The sequence below is a fragment of the Martes martes genome (genome assembly GCF_963455335.1).
Source record: "Martes martes genome assembly, chromosome: 11".
Lineage (NCBI taxonomy): Eukaryota > Metazoa > Chordata > Mammalia > Carnivora > Mustelidae > Martes > Martes martes.
In genome coordinates this window covers 34,540,295-34,562,073 of record NC_137899.1, presented here as the reverse complement: position 1 = coordinate 34,562,073, position 21,779 = coordinate 34,540,295, and the positions used below count along the sequence as shown (strand labels likewise).

At 38.5% G+C, this 21,779-nt stretch overlaps 1 pseudogene across 1 annotated transcript in view; it reads left to right on the top strand.

Annotated features, from left to right (window-relative positions):
- Window positions 1-19,786, top strand: part of LOC308352439 (large ribosomal subunit protein eL33-like) — a 58,284-nt pseudogene extending 38,498 nt beyond the window's left edge. The window contains exons 2-3 of the transcript in view: window positions 17,689-17,766; window positions 19,480-19,786. The product of the transcript in view is annotated as a large ribosomal subunit protein eL33-like (transcript). The remainder of the gene's footprint in view (window positions 1-17,688; window positions 17,767-19,479) is intronic.
- Window positions 19,787-21,779: the final 1,993 nt, after the last annotated feature.

The following is a 21,779-nucleotide window of genomic DNA, read 5'->3' as shown; positions in this document are numbered from 1 at the left end:
ATTAATATAGCAGGAAACATGGCATTATCCATAAAAGACAAATAACTCATAAAATCGGGGCACCTGGATGGTTCAGTGGGTTAAGCCTCTGCCTTCAGCTCAGGTCATGATCCCAGGGTCCTGGAATCAAGCCCCACATTGGGCACTCTGCTCAGCGGGGAGCCTGCTCCCCCCTCTCTCTCTGCCTGCCTCTCTGCCTACTTGTGATCTCTCTCTCTCTCTGTGAAATAGATAAAAAATCTTAAAAAAAAAAAAACTCATAAAATCAATTTAAAAAAAACAAAGACCACACAGGATAAGTGGGCAAAAGAAAGAACAGATGCCTCATAAAATAGGACATCGGTTTGTGAAAAAAATATTTACTCAACATAGTAGGAACTTCTGGTTCCTGCCCATATGGCAACTTAACATGGGGCTTCTGGCTCCCTCGGTAAAATTAACCCTGGAATAACTATAGAAGAAAGAGTGAAAAGTGTATTTCAGAAACTAACCTTTCCATAGTGATACTAAGCTGATTTCAATGATGTGTTGAGGGGAAGTAGCTGTCTAGAGCTTCGGACAGAGGACAGCTGAAGGAGACGTGGGAGGGTGTGTTAGAATACAATTCTCGAAGCACTACATTGGCCTTTCCTGGGCTGTGTTTGGGATACTCACTTCCTATGTCTGCACCATAAAAATCATTAGCAATCTTTCAGATGTTGGTACCCATGTTCCAAGGTATTATCTATCATAAGATTACAAATGCTCAGGTGCCTGAGTGGCTCAGTTGGTTAAGCAGCTGTCTTCAGTTCAAGTCATGATCCCAGGGTACTGGGATCGAGCCCTGCATCGGGGTCCCTGCTCAGCGGAGAGCCTGCTTCTCCCTCTCCCTCTGCCTGCCTCTCTGCCTACTTGTGCTCTCTCTGTATCTCTCTGTAAAATGAATAAGATCTTAAAAAAAAAAAAAAAAAGATTCCAAGTGCTCACACAAAAACAGGTGCCCACAAAGGCCACAAAGTGGCTACCCATCCCCAGACATTCACTTTGACCCCTTCCCTGCCCAATCCCCCAGAGCAGATGAGTTACAAATGAAGGGGGCAGCCTCCTATCGTTGTTTCTCCTTGAGGCTTTTCAGGAGGCAAACGGGAGTAATCAGGAGTCATCACAACTGGGTATGCTGTGACTGAGGTTCTCTGCCCTGGGGTTCATCCCCCATACCCTCCTCAAGTTCACCAAACCAGCAAACACTAGAAGCCGGTCTTCAACTCTTTCTTAACTGATATTACTAAACATAATAACTCATCTTCCAAGGGATGATGGAGTCTCGGGTCAAAGGAAGAAGTATAAGTATCTCAATGAATTTTTTTTAAAACTTGATAAAATATGCCAACTACATTTTTTTCAAAAAAGTAGGCCAAAAACTTAAAATAAGTTTGAACATGTATTGAGAAGCTAAAGAAAGAGTCACCCAAATTTAAATAAAAGACCGTGGATTGAAAGGCCCTCCGGGTGAGAGAAGGAAAAGTGCTTACAAAGACATATCAAAGTCAATGCGGCAACTCTAAGCCCTTCCAGAAAGGGCAGATCTTTTACAAAGAAATAAGATTCACCTTGCCATCAGACTTCTTAACCACCTTTTCTGGATGCAAGAATACAACTGAGAAATAAATTATTAAATATTAAGAGAAATTTAAATCTATAATTCTATATGTATTATATCATTTACATGCAAGAGTTTAAAAAAAACAGTATGAGCAATATAAAAATGAGTTCAGGTGTACGCCCTCAGATTTACTACTAAAAGCCCACATTGAAAATATTTTTGCAGGAAGTATTCAAACAAAACACATATAAAAATAAATAAATCCAGCAGAGGCTGCAAAAAGTATAAAAATTAGAGTTTCGATATCTTGATAAATCGACTGCTATGTTTTTAAAGCTAAGATCAAAGAACAGGAAAAGAGAATATGTAAATAATGCCCCCAAAATTGATTGAGATAGGGCTGGAGAATAATTGAGAAAATAACAATCATGGTCCAAAAAACTCCAATAGATATGAATAGGTAATTAAAAATGCACACATGCATACAAAAAGCTAGCAAGCATATCATAAGATGCTAAAAATCATTGATATTCAGAGAAATGCAAATTAAATTAATGAGACAATACATATTTTAGCCTGGAAAAATTAGAACACCGAGTGTTGATGAAGATGTAGGTATACAGGAAACCTATTGTATTCCTTTTAGAAATAAATTCTATGGTTCTATTTAGTCAAAGTAACTATAGCAAACACAACAGTCAAAAATTCCAGAGAAATGTTCACAAAAGGTCCTTTTGGAAGACATCCAATATAAACAGGGTCATGGCAAAGACACACGGGGGCTAACTTAAAGGAACATCACTGAGCAAAGATGGGCAATTGGATTATCAAAAAGACTATAAATTGTAGAATGAAAATGCAGTCATCCATAGTGAAATTAGAAAAAGCAAAATACCTCTTTGGTCACCATTAGAGATTACTCAGGCATTAACTCATCAGAAAAAGTGAGAAATAAAGGGAAAGAATCAGATCTCATCTGTATAAACTATTGTCTGGAGAAACCAAACTATTAGTGAGGGAAAGTTTTGGTGGGTCACCAATGCAGAAGGGAAAGTAGATGTAGAAAATTAACATTTTGCAACCCCTAATGAAGTTACAGATCTAGCTAACCCTCATCAATGGATGTTAAAAGGATTAAAAAAGAAAGATCGAGGGAAGCTCTATTGGTCTGCCAACACATGATCTATCTTAACATCACTAAACGTGGGCAACCAGATGGTCTGGGCTTCTGGCTGCAATGCAGTAAGGAGGAAACACCACACACTATGACATAACCTTGACAAAAAGAAATTGAACCTGATTCCAATCAAATTTCTAGATATTACTGTTAGTTTACAGTAAATATGGGGGTGAGAGGAAGAAAAACAAATCATGATGAATCAGTTAGATCAAGAATGTGGAACACACTATGGGACAAATAACCTATCTCTTTCCAAGTAAATGACATAAGAAGTGGGGGTTGGGAGCTTGTTAGAAATAAAATGACATTTAACAAGTAACAACCAAATGCAGTGTTGGCTTCTATTTTAACAAACCAACTGTAAAAAAGATATTTATTGAGACAGTTGGAGATATTAGAATATAAACTGAGTATTACATAAATTAAGAAATCACTGCTACCTTTTTTAGATATGATAATGGTATTTTAGTTACATAGAAAACATTTATCTGATATATATTATGATTAGTACCAAAATCTGGGCATTTGTTATACTGCTTCCTCTATTTCTATGTTTGTTGGAAAACAACCATTTCAAGTTTTGTTTGTTTGTTTTTAAATAATAAAATCAAAAGGGTGCCTGGGTGGCTCAGTCAGTTAAGTGTCTGCCTTCGGTTCAGGTCATGATCCCATGGTTTTGGGATCGAGTCCCCCCACCCCCACATTAGGCTCCCCCCACTTAGTGGAAGAGCCTGCTTCTCCCTTTCCCTCTGCTGTTCCCCTTGCTTGTGCTCTCTAGCTCTCTCTCACTCTCTTTCAAATAAATAAATAATATCTTAATATAATAATAATAAAATTTAAAGTGACACGTTAATTTGGTAGCTTCATATGTTATCCCAAAATGGCATTTTTATCAACTTTAATAATACGGTGAAATGTGCTTTCTATAATGATACGCCTTTTAAAAAGGCTGAAAACAAAATTTTAGTATGTTCTCATGTATTTAACAAACAAATTCACTAAGAAAAAAAATGGGAGCCCACAAAGAAATCTAAGAAGTATTCTACTTTCATTTGGTAAGATACTGAGTACTATTTTTTACTTTTCTATATAATTCTCTATAGTTTCCATACTTCCAAATTTCTTTTATCATCAGAAAACACTTTTAAGGGGCACCTGGGTGGCTCAGTGGGTTAAGCCTCTGCCTTTGGCTCAGGTCATGATCTCAGGGTCCTGGGATCAAGCCCCACATCAGGGGGAGCCTGCCTCCCTCTCCCCCCCTGCCTGCCTCTCTGCCTACTTGTGATCTCTGTCTGTCAAATAAATAAAAAATATCTTAAAAAAAAAAAAAAGAAAGAAAAGAAAAGAAAAGAAAACACTTTTAAGAATATCCTCCTTTTTTTTTTTTTCTCATTGGAATGAATGAAGATTGTCCAATCAGGATTTTATTTCTAGAACTTCCTATTCCTCAAAAGCCATATACTTTTTTTTTTTTGGTCCTCTTATAAATAAGTGTTTATTCAATGTGTTTTTTATTAACATATAATGTATTATTTGTTTCGGGGGTACGGGTCTGTGAATCATCAGGCTTACACATTTCACAGCACTCACCATAGCACATACCCTCCCCAATGTCCATAACCCAGCCACCCCATCCCTAACCGCCCCCCCACCACCCACCAACCGTCGGTTTGCTTCGTGAGATTAAGAGTCTCCTCATCAAGGCAAAATACTTGTGTTTCTCTGACCTTTTTGGAACAGGATTTTCTAACTTCTCAGCTACAAGTTAAAGCACCTTTTAAAAATCTTTACTCAATATATTGAACTTCAAGATTGACTGCTCATTTCTTCTCACATTTCCATTACTTCATAGAGCAAACCAGTTTTTCATAGTAAGTGACTGAGCTACTGAACCATGATTTCTATACACTAATATCTGAGACACTGAAATTACAATACAGTTGACCTTTCAATACATGTTTGAGCTGCACAGGTCCACTTAAACCCGGATTTTGGGGACACCTGGTGGCCCAGTTGGTTAAGCTGGGTCATGATCCCAGGGTCCTGGGATTGAGCCCCACATCAGGCCCTCTGCTCAGTGGGGAGCCTGCTTCTCCCTCTTCCTCTGCCTGCAGTTCTCCTCTATATATGCTTCCCCCATCTCTCTCTCTGTCAAATAAATAAAATCTTTTAAAAAATTAAATAAGGGGCACCTGGGTGGCTCAGTGGGTTAAGCCTCTGCCTTCGGCTCAGGTCGTGAACTCAGGGTCCTGGGATCGAGCCCTGCATCAGGCTCTCTGCTCAGCAGGGAGGCTGCTTCCCTTCCTCTCTCTCTGCCTGCCTCTCTGCCTACTTGTGATCTCTGTCAAATAAATAAAATCTTTAAAAAAAATTAAAATAAAATAAGCCTTGATTTTTTTCCATATGTACTATAAGTATATAGAAGTATATTTTCTTTTTCTTATCATTTTCTTAATAAAATTTCTTTTCTCTTACTTTATTGTAAAAATAGAGTATATAACACATGTAACATACAAAGTATGTGCTGTTAATGTTATCAGTAAGGCTTTCAGTCAACAGTAGATTATTCAAAAGGGGTCAACTATAATTTTTTTTTTAGTCAGTATTATCTTTTGAGACCTAGTTATATAACTAATACATCATAATTAAAATGTTATGTCAAGATAATAAATATGAGGTTTGATAGAAATCCATTCCTGATGGACTCTTCTTAATCAAGAAATCACGTCAGTTAAAACTCAAAATATATCTCAGGAGGGAGCACTTTCATTTAGTCGTCTGAAGACCTTTCAGCAATGTTGGGATAGCACTAATGAGAGAATCTTCATGATGAAAACCCTGCCTTTCCCTTAGCCAAAAAAAGTTCTGGTCTGCAACAATCCTTTTCCTTTGCTAAAACCTCCTTGCCCACCTTCTTTCCCATGAACACCTTCCATTTTGTGTAAGGCCACTGGAGCGTCTAACTGCTAGATGAGATGCTGCCCAATTTGCAAATCACTTAACAAAGCCAATTAGATCTTCAAATGTACTTGTTTGAATTTCTGTTCTTTAACAGACTGTAGACGCAGTGGGCATGTGAAAATTTATAATCGGATATTGCCTATGTAAGTCAAAACATACACATTTTATCTGTACTATAAATTTTCCTTTCTATAAATTCTCCTTTCTAGGCTGCTGGAGAATAGAAAAGCATTAATGAAAATAGAAGGTGAAAATATTAAGGCATTTGCTAAAATATTATACTATGGTAAAAATGTTATTTAATAATATATATTATATATAAATATATTTATAGACACATAAATACTTTATAAATATTTTATATTTATATATAAATCAAAATATAATTATATAATTTTATATAAAATATATTTATATAAAAGCTATTTTATATAAAATAGTTTATATAATACTTAAATATTTGTAAAATATTTATATATATATACATATGTGTGTGTGTGTGTGTATATATATATATATATATAAAACATGTGTATGTTAAGGAAAAAAATGAGCTTAGGAGAAAATGAGGGAGAGAAATGCCTAGAATACAGAGAAAATAGTAAGTTCAGCCCTTAAGTCAGAGAGTGAAAAAAAGCAAAACAGTCTTTATTCCTAGGTTGATTTGAGCAACTGTCTCAAAATATAGACTCCTGGTTTTCATTTTGTGGTTCCACTGATGCTCTTTGGAGGGATCTATTAGGGTGTTCTGAGACCTAATTTCCAATTGGCAGGCAGTGGGGGTGGGGGATGCCTACACCAAAAAGTAATGTTCTGACATCAGCTGGGTATCCTACAATTCAACTCAGTTCTGATACTATCCACCCAGAAATAGGGTCAGATCCCACAGATGAAGTGTTCAATCCTACAAGAACGTTCCCCCACTTCAGACACTGGTTATAAGTCCAGGTTACCTGCACTTCTGACCAACGAACTATAAATCAAAGTTTCCCACAAGCCCCTCCTCAAGTTCCATTAATTTGCTAGCGCAGCTCAGAGAACTCAGAGAAACATTTTACTTACTGGATCACCGGTTTATTGTAAAAGGATATAATTCAGGAACTGCTAGATGGAGAAGGGTAATGGAGCTTCTATGCCCTTTCAAGTTACCCTTTTCTCCCCATATCTCCATGTGACCACCTAGTGTTATTTATATATATATTTTTTATACTATTATTTGCCACCCAGATGCTCTCTGAAACCTGTCTTTTTGGGTTCTGATGGAGGCTCCATTACCCAGGTCTGATTGATTAAATCATTGTCCGTTGAACATAGAACTCAGCTTCCAGCTTCCAGCCCCTTTCTACTCCCTAGAGGTCCGGGGTGGATCTGAAGTCCAACCTTCTAATCACTGGCTACCAGCCTCATTCTTAAGAGCATTCTAAAAATCACCTCATTCACCCGGCACAAGGCTTTATTGCTCTCATCACTAGAAAATTCCAAGAGTTTTAGAAACCCTGTGCCAGAAATGGGAACAAAGAACAGATATATAATTCTAATTATAAATCACAATATCACAGGATATAGAAACCATAAGCGAGTCAACTCGGTGAGATGGCTTTGAGACATTTTTACCTGCCTCCTTCCACCTCAGATTTGTTCTCCAATTTTTGTAGTTTCAGCAGCCTTTGAGCCCAAGATTAAGAAAAACACAAACAGGTATCTTGCCCTTCCCCTCCCTATTTTTATTACCCTTCTCTATAAAAAGAAGAATGGAAGGAGGATATTATGGGGCTTAAAAATGTTTAAGAGGCTGAATCTTCATTCCCAAGTAGTAGAGGAGCCAAGGATCATTTAGAAAGGAAACTATATGCCTTATTTGGGATTATGAATTTTGAATTCAAATCCAGTTCAAGAGGACGTACAATATCTTTAAGTTAAAAGAGATGAGCAACCCAAGAAATCATATACCTTGCTTATAAGTAGATACTTTGATAGAGTTTGGGATGTTTTGTTTAGTTTCTGTCTGTGGTTTTATTTTGGTTTGTTGCAGGAAACAAAGGCAAAAGAAAAAAATCAAATCTCCTTACCGCTTACACCCCTTTAACAAGTCCTTGAAACAGGCAGAGTGACCTTCCTCTAGGAACACAGTTGCCTTGATGTTTATACTTTGCTAAGAAGGAGAGGCAATCTTAGCCAAACCACCAGGTGCCTGTAAGTCTTTTTTAACATATGAAGAGTCCTTTGGAAACTTTCTTTATCTCTACCCCCACCCCCCAAAGATCTACGTTGGCAATCATCCCTCAAGCATATGGCTTACCGATATACATCTGAAGGCTATCATGACTAGGGTTTTATTAGGCAATAATGAATGACCTTCTCCTAACAATAGATAGTCCCTTCAGGATCCTGGAAACCTTGTTTCCAAAGTTCCTTAGAGATATATGTTATTCCTAAGCCCTTCCCAACTGGAAAGCATATAATCACTCACCTGTCACAACCCCAGTGCCGCTGTTTCTGACCAAGGGTCCTGTGTCTTTTAATAAAACCACGTTTTTGCACCAAAGGTGTCTCAAGAATTCTTTATTGGCTGTCAGCTCTAAACCCCGACATTTTCCTACATCAGGTGTGACACTATAATGTTTAATAAGAGATTTATTCTTTATCTTGGGAATGGTCACTTAAGGAGTTTATATACAAATTTAGAATAAACACACATCCACTTCTCTAAATTAGGGTGTACCTGAGGGATGTTACTACCTGTACAACGTACTCAGAGATCACCAATAAGGCAAAATAAGGCCAATCTGTGGGACCCAAGAATCTTTTAGAATTAAAAAGTATTTAAAACCTAATGCCTACTCTTCAAAATTTTAAAGCAGAGCAGTTTTTTCAGGCAATATTAGTTAAACCTGATCATAGTTTGGAATCAGTGTATGGTTATGGGGCCCTTAAAATAATATGACCATCAAGGCTGGTGACACTGGTTTCATACTAAGATTACAAGGGCAGAGCTGACTTCTGAGCAGTGCATTTCTAATGCTGGAAAAACCTTTAGGGGCCAACCAGCCTGGCACGGTGACAGCGAACAATGAGGAGAAATGGCTAAACATGGTGAGTAAACTGAAGACCTCTGGTCCTAGGGGAATGAGTGTCAAGTCCCTTAAGCAGTATTTAGCATGTGTGGGGGAGGGGGAGTCCAGGTGGAGGGCCCAGGTGGAGTTCAAGCTTTCCCCATAGAAAAAACCACACCCGGACCTGTGTCCATGGGACCGCAGAAACTTAGCATCAATGGTAACTCTGTGATGAAGTGAGTTCTCGTTTCCTGGAACAATATGGCAAAGGAGAGTGTGCTCCTGATGCCGGTGCTAGACACCCAGCTAGTAGAAATGTCAGGGGTCAATGAAGCACTGTGACAACAAGAGAAGTGACTGTATTTGTCTCATAAGTTTGAGAAGCATGGATCATACACGTAATTTCAACTCTTCAGGACTATGCAGGAGTCCTCAGTATTATTTTTTAGACACAACTGACACTATCCTTGACTATAATTATTGGCTTTCACAACTACTGGGACACGAATTCTATACATGATCACATAATTTATAGTATAATACACCAGTTGATTCAAATGAATCAATATTGGTAAAGACTGGAAATGTGCCAGCACCTAGTTAGTCCTAAATAAGTGTTCGCTATTATTTGATGCATTTGTTTTCTCATGCTGCTATGGGTTGGAAGAAAAATGCCCACAATACTCAATTAAGCCCTTGATGTGTTTTAAAATAGAAAGTCATAGAAAACTCTTCATTCATTGTGCCCTACTTTGCATGTGCTGGTGAATATTTTTATGAGTGATACAATGAACTATTTGATAACTGGCATTGAAAAAAAGGACAAAGTTTTCAAACGATTACCTAGGCTACTTACGCTTTTAAAAGGCACTAAAAATGTGTAAGAGAAGTGAGAAGCAAGATTCTTACAAATTTTAGGTAACTTACCCCCCAAAAATAAAGTCATCTTTGGGCTATTGCACATATGAAACTCCTGTAAGAATCCTAAATGGATGTAACACCTGTGGTTCCAGATAAAAGGTTTCATCCTTTACTGAAGTCCTAAAATGTCATTCACAGACCTAGTTTTTAAATAGTTTTCCATTGACAGAAAAGTATTATTTCTCAGAAGTTTCTGAATGTTTGATAATTTTAAAAAAGGCCCGCTCAAGTTATTTTGAAATGCTACTCCAACCTAAGAAAAATAATCCTAGAGTGGGGTGCCTGGGTGGCTCAGTGGGTAAAAGCCTCTGCCTTCAAAAATTAAATTAAATTAAAAAAAAAAAAAAAAAAAAGCCTCTGCCTTCGGCTCAGGTCATGATCCCAGAATCCTGGGATCGAGCCCCGCATCAGGCTCCCTGCTCAGCGGGGAGCCTGCTTCCCCCCCTCTCTCTGCCTGCCTCTCTGCCTACTTGTGATCTCTGTCAAATAAATAAATAAAATCTTTAAAAACAATAATAATAATCCTGGAGTATTAGAGATTCCTACAGTCATACACACAAGAAGAACGGTTCAGTATTTTCAGGAAAAAAAAAAAGAATTTTATTTTTACTAACTAAAAAATATTTTTGCTATTACCACATCTTGTCTTCTATATGAATTTGTAAGGTTGATCTTTTTTTTTTAATATTTTATTTATTTATTTGACAGAGAGAGAGATCACAAGCAGGAAGGGAGGGGGAGGCAGGCGCAGGCTCCCCACTGAGCAGAGAGCCCGATGCGGGGCTCCATGCGGGGCTCGATGCGGGGCTCGATGTGGGGCTCCATCCCAGAACCCCGGGACCATGACCTGAGCCGAAGGCAGAGGCTTTAACTCACTGAGCCACCCAGGCTCCCCTGAAAGGTTGATCTTAAAACTAAAGTTTATAGACAGCGTAAAGAAGGATATTTACATAACAATTAGTTGGGTTTTTTTAAGATTTTATTTATTTTTTGACAGAGAGAGAGAAGGAACACAAGCAGGGGGAGTAGGAGTGGGAGAACTAGGCTTCCAGACTGAGCAGGGAGGCAGATGTGGAACTCGATCCTAGAATCCTGGGATCATGACCTGGGCCAAAGGCAGATGCTCAAGGACTGAGCCACGCAGGTGCCCAATCTACATGACAATTAGTAAGATAGATTTGAGAATGAAGAAACATTTGCAACCAAGATAAATTACTTTATCCTCCATCCCAGAAAACACGCATTTCTACCAAGAAGAATGTCACTAAAACCAATAAACAGTTCTTCATTTTCTCTAACTGGAGGGGCAGTGGTGCTACCTTCCTGCATAAACTTCTGCAGAGTCCCCTTACAGGCTCCCGGCCCTTATGTGTGTCCCTTGTCAAACCTCTTAGCCACACAGGTAAAATGTCTAAAATGATAGTCTGATCATGTCTCTCCTATTTCAAGTATGTCCCTGGATTTCAATCCCCTGCAGACCAAAATCCAAATCCTTCAGCCTTACACACGGTCCCCATCACGACACAGACAGATGGACTGATTTTCCAAACTTAGCTCTGCTCCTCCTTTCCCATGCTTTCTGCGTGAGCAATTTAGAACAGCCTAGCGCATCTCAAGCCTACCGTATTGTTTACACAACCACATGATCGGGCAGCTCCTGTCATTTACAAATCAGGTCCCCTCTCCAGGAAGGCTCCCCTGTTCTTGCTCTTGCCCAAGCCACCCTCCTGCACACACCTGTGTTCTGTCTGGATCATTCCTTCTCCAATTTCAAAATCCAATTCAAGAGCTGCCTTCTTCCAAAAGGGCTTTACTGTCACCTGCCCTTCTGGAATCTCAGAGGAGAAATCATCATTCTCTGCTCTGTGGAACTTTGTTTCCTCTAGATGCGCTCCTTATTGCAGTTTTTCCCACGCTCACGAGTATATTCGTTCTCCTGCATTAGATTCTGAGCTTCTTGTAGGCAGAGCCCCTGCCTGACTTGTATTTACCCCGGAACCTGGCACTCCGTCATGGGTCTGTTTGATTGGCTAGATACAAAGGAAACTTCTGTCAGCTTCCAAGTCACAAAAGAACTCTGAACCCTCCGCAGACCCTGTTGTTCTGTAATTGATGAAAGGCCTTTATCAATACTGAGCCATTGAACAAAGAAGCTCTTCTGAAAATATTAGAACCATCTTCCCTTACTTAAATTTCCAGAAACTCCCAATAGCAAGCCTACAGGCAGCCTCTGACCAAATCACACAAACCTATTTCCCTCTCTGAACTTTCATAATTTCTAAGGGCAGATGCAAGGAGAGAAATACAAATGCTTCTTCAGATAAAGGTTGTGAGCCTGCTTTAAATCACTTAGAAGCTCTGCTCTATGGGGCAAAAAAAATCATACTGAAACAAAACGTTTTTACCAAGAATGGAATTTCTAAGATATTACATCCTTCAAAGTGACAACATAATGGCAAATTATGACCCACCAACTCAGAGGAGCAACATAATGTCTGAAGAAATACAGATCAAAGCAATGCTGAGCAGTGAGTCTTGTTCATGGAAAATTAACAAGGTAATCACCCAGGCTTCTGGGTGTTGAATCACTTGGTACCTGATGGAGGACCAATCCTAGCGAAGAGAAGTGAATCGTCTTAAAATGTCCCAGGCCAACCATGAGTTGATGTATTGTGACAAGAATCATCAATAACCAATATATAGGTGTTCGTATACATATGCTGAGGACTGCAGAAGGAAGGTCTCATGAATAATGCCCAAGGGCTATAAAACCTAATTCTTGCTTTCAATGAGTTTATAGTCTGGAAAGGGAAATAAGGCTTAAACAGAGAAAATCAAATAACACGCAAAGGATGTGCTTTTCAAACACATGCAAGGAAACAAAAGATTACGTTTCTGCTTGATTCTTTCCGCCAGCATTGACTGAGTGCAACTGAATACCTAATACTTTGTTTCAGAGTGATACAGACCATAGGAACAATGCGATTTCAGAGGAAAGAGATGTCCATATGTGCATCTGTCGTGGAAAACTCCAGGGAGAGATTTGAACTGAGTATTCAGAAGTAGGTAATATTTAGATTTGCAGAGGAAAAAAAAAGGAAAATGGCCCCAAAGTAGGAAAATGGGTATGAATCAAAACACAGTACCAGGTCATATTTTTAATTTTTATTCCAATTCTATAATGGCTTGGGTTTGCTGTGTGTCAAGTCCCGGACTCATGTATCTATACCATGTGCAACTCTCCATTACTTCATGCTCAACACTGATTCTTCAACATTACTGTGCTCTCTTAATTCTACCCACCTTCTTGCCTCCCTAACAAAAGAAAAGAGATAGAAGAAACCTTTCCTGAATTAAGAGAAGATGCCCCCTATAAATGACTCACGTGTGTGTTCACGGACTATGTGAAGAAGGATGGACCCACAAAAATAATCTGGTTCGAATGCTTATTTGCTGAAAATTTTAAACATCCGCTGCAGCTAATAGGCTCATCTAATAAACATACTCAACAACTCCATAAATAGCATATATTTCTATTTGCTTCTTGGCAATTGCTTTCATCCAACTTGTTCAAAGCTCTTCAAAGACAGGGAGCCAGACTTTCCACAGTTCTAAGTCATTCCCTAGAGGTAATTTGGGTGGTTAAGAAGGCACATGAATTCTTTCAGGCCACAAGGGGCCCTTTTACTGAGTATATAGTGAAAAAGCAAAAGGGAAACAAAATTCCCCTGTGCCCCAACAGTAGGTGAGAACTCTTCTCTGGGCCTTTGGGCCACATTGCGCTCCCTCCAGCACACCGATTAGCAGAGAGGAAGTAGAATGTTGCCTTTTGGTTTTAGAAAACCCAAGGAGAATGTCCACTGATGACTGACACTCTTATTCTGAAATAATTTCTTCACTATTTAAATCTTGTGTAAGAAAAACTTCCAGCTATAACTGCAGCAGCCTTTCAAAACCATGGACAATAAAGATGAATCAACAGAACAATTTCAATGATAAACTGTATTCGAAGTTTAGAGATATCAATTTTTGGTTAATTGTATTTTTCCTACACACAGATTTTATTTTGCCTTGCTTAAATATGAGGCAGTTTGCAAAGACGACAACCTGCCCCAAAGGCCTCCTACAGACATGTCAAGGGTTTACAGACTTATTCAATTCTGATCTTGAAAGCACCTTGGAGTATCATTTAGCCTTGAGAAAGCAGATCCAGACAAGTACCCACTGAGAGGCTAAAAAATTAAGATCCTCTTCTCCAGCTGGATTTGTGCATAACTCCTGCTAAAGCCAGGGCAAATCTGAATCATAATGAGAAGATCATGTCCTTCAACTAGTTTCTGGGGGCAGAAAAAACATTAAGATTTATGCTTCAGCCTAGCCCCCTACTCTTGTCTTGTCAGGTCTATTTTTAAACCTCAAATCGTTAGAAAATGACTGTTTAGAATTTTTTTCACTTAATTGCTTCAAATATTTATAACCATTGGTGAAACTGCATGTACCTAGGGAGAGAAAGGCAAGAATATGGAGAAAATGATGGGTTCGCACCAACTTTTTATGATTTGTGACTCCATAGGATTTTCTTACCATTAAGAATGCATTCTTAACCATTAAGCTGTTCCATTTTGGAAAATAAAATTTTACCAAAATAACCAATGACAAGACTTATATTTTCTATAAAGGTATTTAAAGGGCATCTACAAATTAGGCTGATCCAGTATATCATTAGGTTAAGATGAGGAAAATGTAATTTAACCCAGGTAGCTCAAGAGAGGGTAAGCACTTACAGAGATGTGGGAAGAGCTAAAGACAAGAAAAATTAAGGCAACCAGAAAACAGGGAGTTGCGATCATTTTTAGGGCAGGTGAGCCAAGAGAGCAGATGGTATTATAAAAGGCAGGGAGAGAAAGCCCACACGTGTGAGCAGGAACCAGGCAGAAGCAACTAGGAGGGAGTGGCTTTGTGACTGGATCTAGAACGTCGCATGAGGTGAAGCCTTGGTCTGAAGCACCATGAGAAGCACCACAGGCTTCTTCCCAACACCACCTGCCAAAGTTCGGGCAGTTCCTCCCTTTGGCCAAATCTAATCGGAAACCAGTGGGCAGTGTGGTTTCCAGAAGTCAGGCTCCCTTGTGAACCAGAGCAGTGTAGAGGAAGAAAGGGGAAAGGATCCGAGAGTGACAGGCAAATGTTTAGCACCATGTATCCTGTCTGCTCTCCAGCAACCATCCTTGCACTTGTACTGAAGTTTCCTGTTTCCTACAACAGCAACTGCTCGTTGCTGCCTATCATGGTGCAACCATCCTTCATACAAATGAAAATACGCTCACTCTCTCCAGAAAGGGAGAGGTCTCCATCAGCGTTCATCAGGTGTCCCAAGGGCAACACTCCTTACATGAAATAGTAGAAGAAGGGAAAAGAGGAAAAAAGAAATGAATGTTAATATTGTCCATGTCCTTCAGCCAAACACCACCAGCAAAACAAGTTAAACTAGTTGGGTTTATTACTCCCTTCATTGAGGGAGAACGCGAAGCATAGGGAACCGAGAGATGCCTGAGTCAAGAAGATGTTAAAAAAAAACAACCCATCATCGAACAGAATTTGGGTTTTTGCTGGGTAATTTGGGGAGGGTCTGAGGAAACAGGGATTTAACTTAGGTGGAGTGCTGTTCGAAAACAGGGGCGATTCCATGACCAGGTATCTCAATTAGTTATCTACAGGGAGGGCAAACTAGGATGAGGATAAATCTGTAACAGAAAAAGCCGTAGTAGTCACTCTTATCTGGGAGAGAGGGCTGTGTGGTGGTTTGTGGCCTGATGACTGTCCTTGCTTTTGTCTCATTGATTATGGTCTCAGAGTGACCATAATCTGACATTAACTTTCTGTGAGATTATGTCCAACAAAAGAACAACATGGCTTCACTGTGAGTATCAGACCAGTTACCAGACGTCAGAAGCTACTTTTTTCCTTTCTCAATATACACAAAACTTATATTTATAATATATTTTTAAAGATATAAGGAAAATATGTATTTATACCAAATATATATATAATATGTATCTCTTTTCTGTTCTTCCTTCTAATATGTGATCATGAGAAGTAATTAATATTTTAACACATCCCTTTTCTAACACACATTCCATGTTTGTTCCCCCTGACCTTAGCTACCACCTTGATAGTAAAGATTCTCTACCCAGTACAGTGACCCACACATTATGCCCTGAAGAGGTAAGCCTTTGGCAGTCCAGCCTTTATTGGCTTGTCCTAATCTCCCATTAACCCCACTATTGTGTGTGAAAGTCCTAAGTCCCCAGTGAATCCTCTAAGACCCATTTATTTGTCTCCATTGCAAGAGCAATCCAACTTTTCCTCATCTAATGGAATAAGTCATCTCACCCAGGTTAGCAACCTCTTTCTCTATCTACTGTATTGGTTCAGTGGTATGAGGAGCCCCAAGTGGCCAGGTGTTAGTCTCAACTCCATTTCAACTCAAGGAAACCATCTTCACACCACCTCCCACAGCTCCAGTAGAAGCCACTCTCTTGGTAACAAAATCCTCTGAGACATCTAAAACTAAGGTTGTGGGGGCGCCTGGGTGGCTCGGTGGGTTAAAGCCTCTGCCTTCGGCTCAGGTCATGATCCTGGGGTCCTGGGATCAAGCCCCGCGTCGGGCTCTCTGCGAGCCTGCTTCCCTCTCTCTCTCTCTGCCTGCCTCTCTGCCTGCTTGTGATCTCTGTCTGTCAAATAAATAAATAAAATCTTTAAAAAATAAAAAATAAAACTAAGGTTGTGGGAATGAGAGCAAAAGTCACTAGAAACAAAAACTGTGAGGGAGGAGTTCTTAGATTTAATGGTGAAAGGAACTATTCCTATACCTCCCTCTTTGGTTATGGGAGAAAGAGCACTGGATATTAGCAATCAATTCAAAGCACATATGGCATCTTATAGGACAGCCTCACCAACACATGGTGTATCATAGGCACCTGGATACACACTGGGTTTTCAATAGGCCATTTCATAGTTCTATGAAGCCAACTTTTCTAGGTGACAAGGTAAATGTATGACTAGAGGATCCTGTGGCCCTCTGGCTCACTTCTGCTATGAATTATTTCCTTGGCCCCATACACAATTGTGTGGGATAACTTTATTCTGAATAAGTCATTCCATGAGTCTACCAATGGTACACTGTCAGAAGCATTTTTCACAGAGAGGCTGGATGACATGCACAAGGAACTCTTTGAACTATTTTTGTAATCTTCAGTAGGTCTGAAATTAATCAAGAATAAAAAGTTTAAAAGTAAAGAAAGCTAGGTAGGAGAAGAAGAGCTGTTCCTGCCAACAAGAAGACTCAGGAGGAAATAGAATTCAATGTTTAACAGATTCAGGGAGAAATGTGTTATATTAATCAAAACTGCATACCTTCTTTATGTTCAAAATAAGTAATTATTAAATACATGGATGTAATATAGCATTTTAACTTATTTGAAATTGTCTTGAATTACAGACTTTTCTTTTCCCAATCAGGCCTACTCAAAATACTATTTCAAGTATTTTTTGTTTTTTCTTTTACTTATTTGGTTTATTCTTTCAGGGAAACATCTTCTCTATAGATTTAGTTCTGCATGCAGGTTTTTCTTAAACTTTTGAGGAGGATTATTTTTTTTCCCTTTATCCTCTTTTTTTATTATTAATTTATTTATTTTAATAAACATATAATGTATTTTTATCCCCAGGGGTACAGGTCTGTGAATCGCCAGGTTTACACATTTCACAGCACTCATCATAGCCCATACCCTCCCCAATGTCCATATCCCCAAAGGAGGATTATTTTTGACAGGGGCATTCATTTTCCAAAAAGAGAAAAATTTAAATACCAAAAAAAAACTCATTCATTCTTAATGAATTCATAAGGAACTTGTATTCTTTTTCCTTTTATAATTTTTTTTTTTCAGTTTGCTCTATTTTCACTAACTGCTTGTCTGATTGTTCTCTAGGTTGGCAATCGGCCCTATCGCTTCAACTTGCAACTTGAACCTGCTCTACCCATGATAAAGTGCTCAGTGGATGAACCAGTGTGTAGTACCGGACCTGTGCTCTGTTATATTTTTATTTTCACAAGAAGGTACCTTCTCTTTTGGGAGAAGGAGAGACTTTTTTTTTTTTCAATTTTTGCCCACTTACAAAAGGAATTACACTTAGATACCTGAATTAACTGGTTCTCTATTTCCAATTTATTCTAATCACATTTTAGCATCTTCAATTGACTGGTATCTGGAATAGCCACCCAACTGAACTGCTCTTTAATTTAGCATTAGTGAAGAAGGAATCTAATTATGAGACTGAGACAGTCTAGTGCCTGACACCACTTGTCCATTTTTTTTTTTTTTTAATAATGCAATGCTCAACTTGTGTTCACTTGAGGTTTCTTGGCAATCCAATTCTTAAGCTGAAGAAGGATCACTGGTGAGCGACAAGGAAGGCAGAACAAGAAAGCTGAGGTGACCACAAGATAAAAAAGCCAGGAGACAATGCTAAATGCCTTGAGGAATTTAGACTTGAACTTGATGCACTGAGGAGCCAGGAAAGGACATCAGGCAGGGGAGTGGTTTGAACAGACTGGCATTTTCAAAATTTATTCAAAATGACAAGGTTCTTTTCAATATGCAAATATACTTCAGAAGTTAAGTCTCTGTCACTCACACTTGCAGTGAGCTATTTTGATCTGCTAATCAGAGGGCAGCTGGAGAGGACTAGGTTTTGAGGAGGTGGAGATGGACAGTACCAAGAATAGATTTTGTCTAGAGACTGCTGTCTACAGCACATCACTGCAGAAATTGTCCCCAGTCACCTAGAACAAATGCTAGAAGTCATATGTATCTATGAGGTTTGTTTTTTTTTTTAAGATTGTATTTATTTGACAGACAGAGATCACAAGCAGGCAGAGAGGCAGGCAGAGAGAGAGGAGGAAGCAGGCTCCCTGCTGAGCAGAGAGCCTGATGGGGGGCTCGATCCCAGGACCCTGGGATCATGACCTAAGCTGAAGGCAGAGGCTTTAAACCACTGAGTATGTATCCATGAGTTTAAGGCCAGTATGCACAATGTTGCCCCAGGATATGGTCCTAAAATAAGGCTTCATTTTTTTAATTAAATAAATTTGGGGATTAGACTGATTGGAATGTGATTCAATCACAAAATATTATGAGAGAGGGGCCCTAGACATACAAGCTAGCTCAGGACAATACCTAATCTGAGCAGCTCACACCATGTCTTCAAAAAAGTAAACCCTTCCCTGATAGAAAGCTACGAAATATACTACCATTGTACTTTAAAAAGCAGGCTTTCAAAGAACAAAGCCAGAATTTGTCCAAGCCAGGGCTGACGTCTTTTCAATCAGTTACTTTTCTAAACTTTAAGAATGCATAACTGACAAGGGTGCCTGGGTGGCTCAGTCAGTTGAGGGTCCGACTCTTGATTTTGGCTCAGGTCATGATCTCATGGGTTGAGAGACTGAGCCCCCCCTGCACTGGGTGCCAAACTAGGCAGGGAGTCTGTTTGAGATTCTCTCTCTCCCTCTGCCCCTCCTCACCACTTGCACTCTCTCTCTCTCAAATAAATAAATAAATAAATAAATAAATAAGTCTTTTTAAAAAAAAATGAAAAAGAATGCGTAACTCACATTCGAAGATTTTTTTTCCCCTTTTTTTTAGCCTTTCTCTTTCTACCATCGTGGAACCTGTGGAGGCCTGCTGGGAACAGGATTCCTGTAATGACAACTGTTGTCCAAGGCCATTTTTGCTAGTTATAAACAGGGTGTCTGGAACCAGAGGAGCACATAACTCTTCTCAAGACCGAAGGGGTTTATGCTCTAGATGAAACTGCATTCTATCTAGGCAAGAGATGTGCTTATGTGTACAAAGTAAAGAACAACACAGTGACTCCTGGTGGCAACAGAACAAAGCTAGAGTAAACTGGGGAAAAGGAACTCATGCTCATGGAAATAGTGGCATGGTTCATGCCAAATTCCAAAGAAACCTTCCAGCTAAAGCCACTGGTCACAGAATCCATGTGATGTTGTATCCCTCAAGGATTTAAACTTACTGAAAAGTAAATAAATAGAGGGGTAGATTTGTTCCCTTGTTAAAAAAATTTTTTTAATTTACTTCCTATATATCATTTCTTGAAAAAAGTAAAATGTCTCTGTGATACCTTTATAAGCAACTCTAATTTTGAACTGGTAATTTGTGCATCCAGCTTACGCTCAGCAAAGCATGAATCATATAGATCCCATTATGTGATTATGCAAATGCACACTAAATATACAATTACAAGCATATACGGGCAGTGAAATTTAATTAATTATTATGACTTAGCTCACTTGCCCAATGTAGTTTTATTAACTAACAGTCCACAGATGTGTTTCCTCTCTTGATTCATTTACATTTTAATACCATGTAGAAATGATAAATTATCCTAACAGCAGATGATAAAAACAGATGGAATAAACATAATTGAACCCAAGATGATTTACATAGGTTTGAATTGAATAGTTCATGTATTTAAGTCAGTATTAAATGCTTTACTCTTGTATTGTGGCTATTTAGGAAGAATTTCACAAACACACACACACACACACAGACATTCAAGTCAGCCAAGGGCATTTAAAAATGAATATTTAAAGGCTATTAAATAGCTTTTAAATTGATGAGCAATCACTAATTATACTTAAAGATATAAATATTAAAAGAAAAATGGGATCAAAAGGATCAGAGTAACCTAGAGATTATAAAAATTATCAATAAACACTAATGCTAAGTGAAGTGAACATTTGACAAATTACCAGGTATAATTGAAAATCTCAGCCACTTATAGATTACATTGTCTCCTGGCGGGCTGCATTTCAAACTTAAATAATTGATGATCTTTCTAAAGACAAAATCTAAAACCATAAGAATCACTTCATTCCATTCCAAAATAGTATTTGTACGTGTGTACATGTGTATGCATCCCCACATCTTTCAACGGGCATACATTTGAATTGACATACAAAACTATTACTCCTGTTTCTTTGAAATCCCATCAAATAAAACTGCAATTACATTAAAAAGTCAATATTGGGGGCATCAAATTTCTCTGATGTCGAAAAAGTGAATAAAACATGTTCTGATTTGTCAAAAAAAGATTATAGGAATAGCATAGGACAGGAACTGGTTACCAGAAGATGACTGCTCAGTGGTCCATGGAAAGCCTTCCTTCCCCTGTTTATATCATACGATATTCCTGGCAGAATCCTCCTTTGGCAGGAAATAGAGGATTATAAATGTGTGGACTTCAAACTACCTTCTTTCTCCTTGAACAGTTATTTTCACCATAATTCATCTCTCAGGTGGTGTCCTCAACCTTAATACTTTACTTCTAGCTTTACGTGCATGGTGTTAAAAGAAAGTGACTAAAATTGTGTGAAAAAGAGAAGAGCATTTTCTTCTCTCTCTTTTTTTTTAAAGATCTTATTTATTGGTTTGTCAGAGAGAGAGCGCGCAAGCAGGGGGAGCAGCAGGCAGAGGGAGAAGCAGGCGCCTCACTGAGCAAGGAGCTCCATGCAGGAGCGGGTCATGACCTGAACCGAAGGCAGATGCTTAACTGACTGAGCCACCCAACACCCAGAGAAGAGCATTTTCTAAAATCGAATTATTTTAGGGTCAAATACAGAATTTTTTTTTAACATTAAGGATAGGTATTTCTATTCAGAGCTTCATCTTGCCATATTGCAGAAAAGGATTTTTTTTTAGCCCTGGACTGCCGTTGGGATTCAGAGGTATTTGATTTGTTTGTTTGTTTGTTTTGTTTCATTAACATATAATTTTGTTTGTTAACATATAATTTTGTTTCATTAACATATAATGTATAACATATAATGTAACATATAATGTTTCATTAACATATAATTTTCATTAACATATAATGTATATAACATAATGTAACATATAATTTCATTAACATATAATGTATAATGTATAACATATATGTAACATATAATTAACATATAACATATAATGTATTACTTGTTTCAGGGGTACAGGTCTGTGAA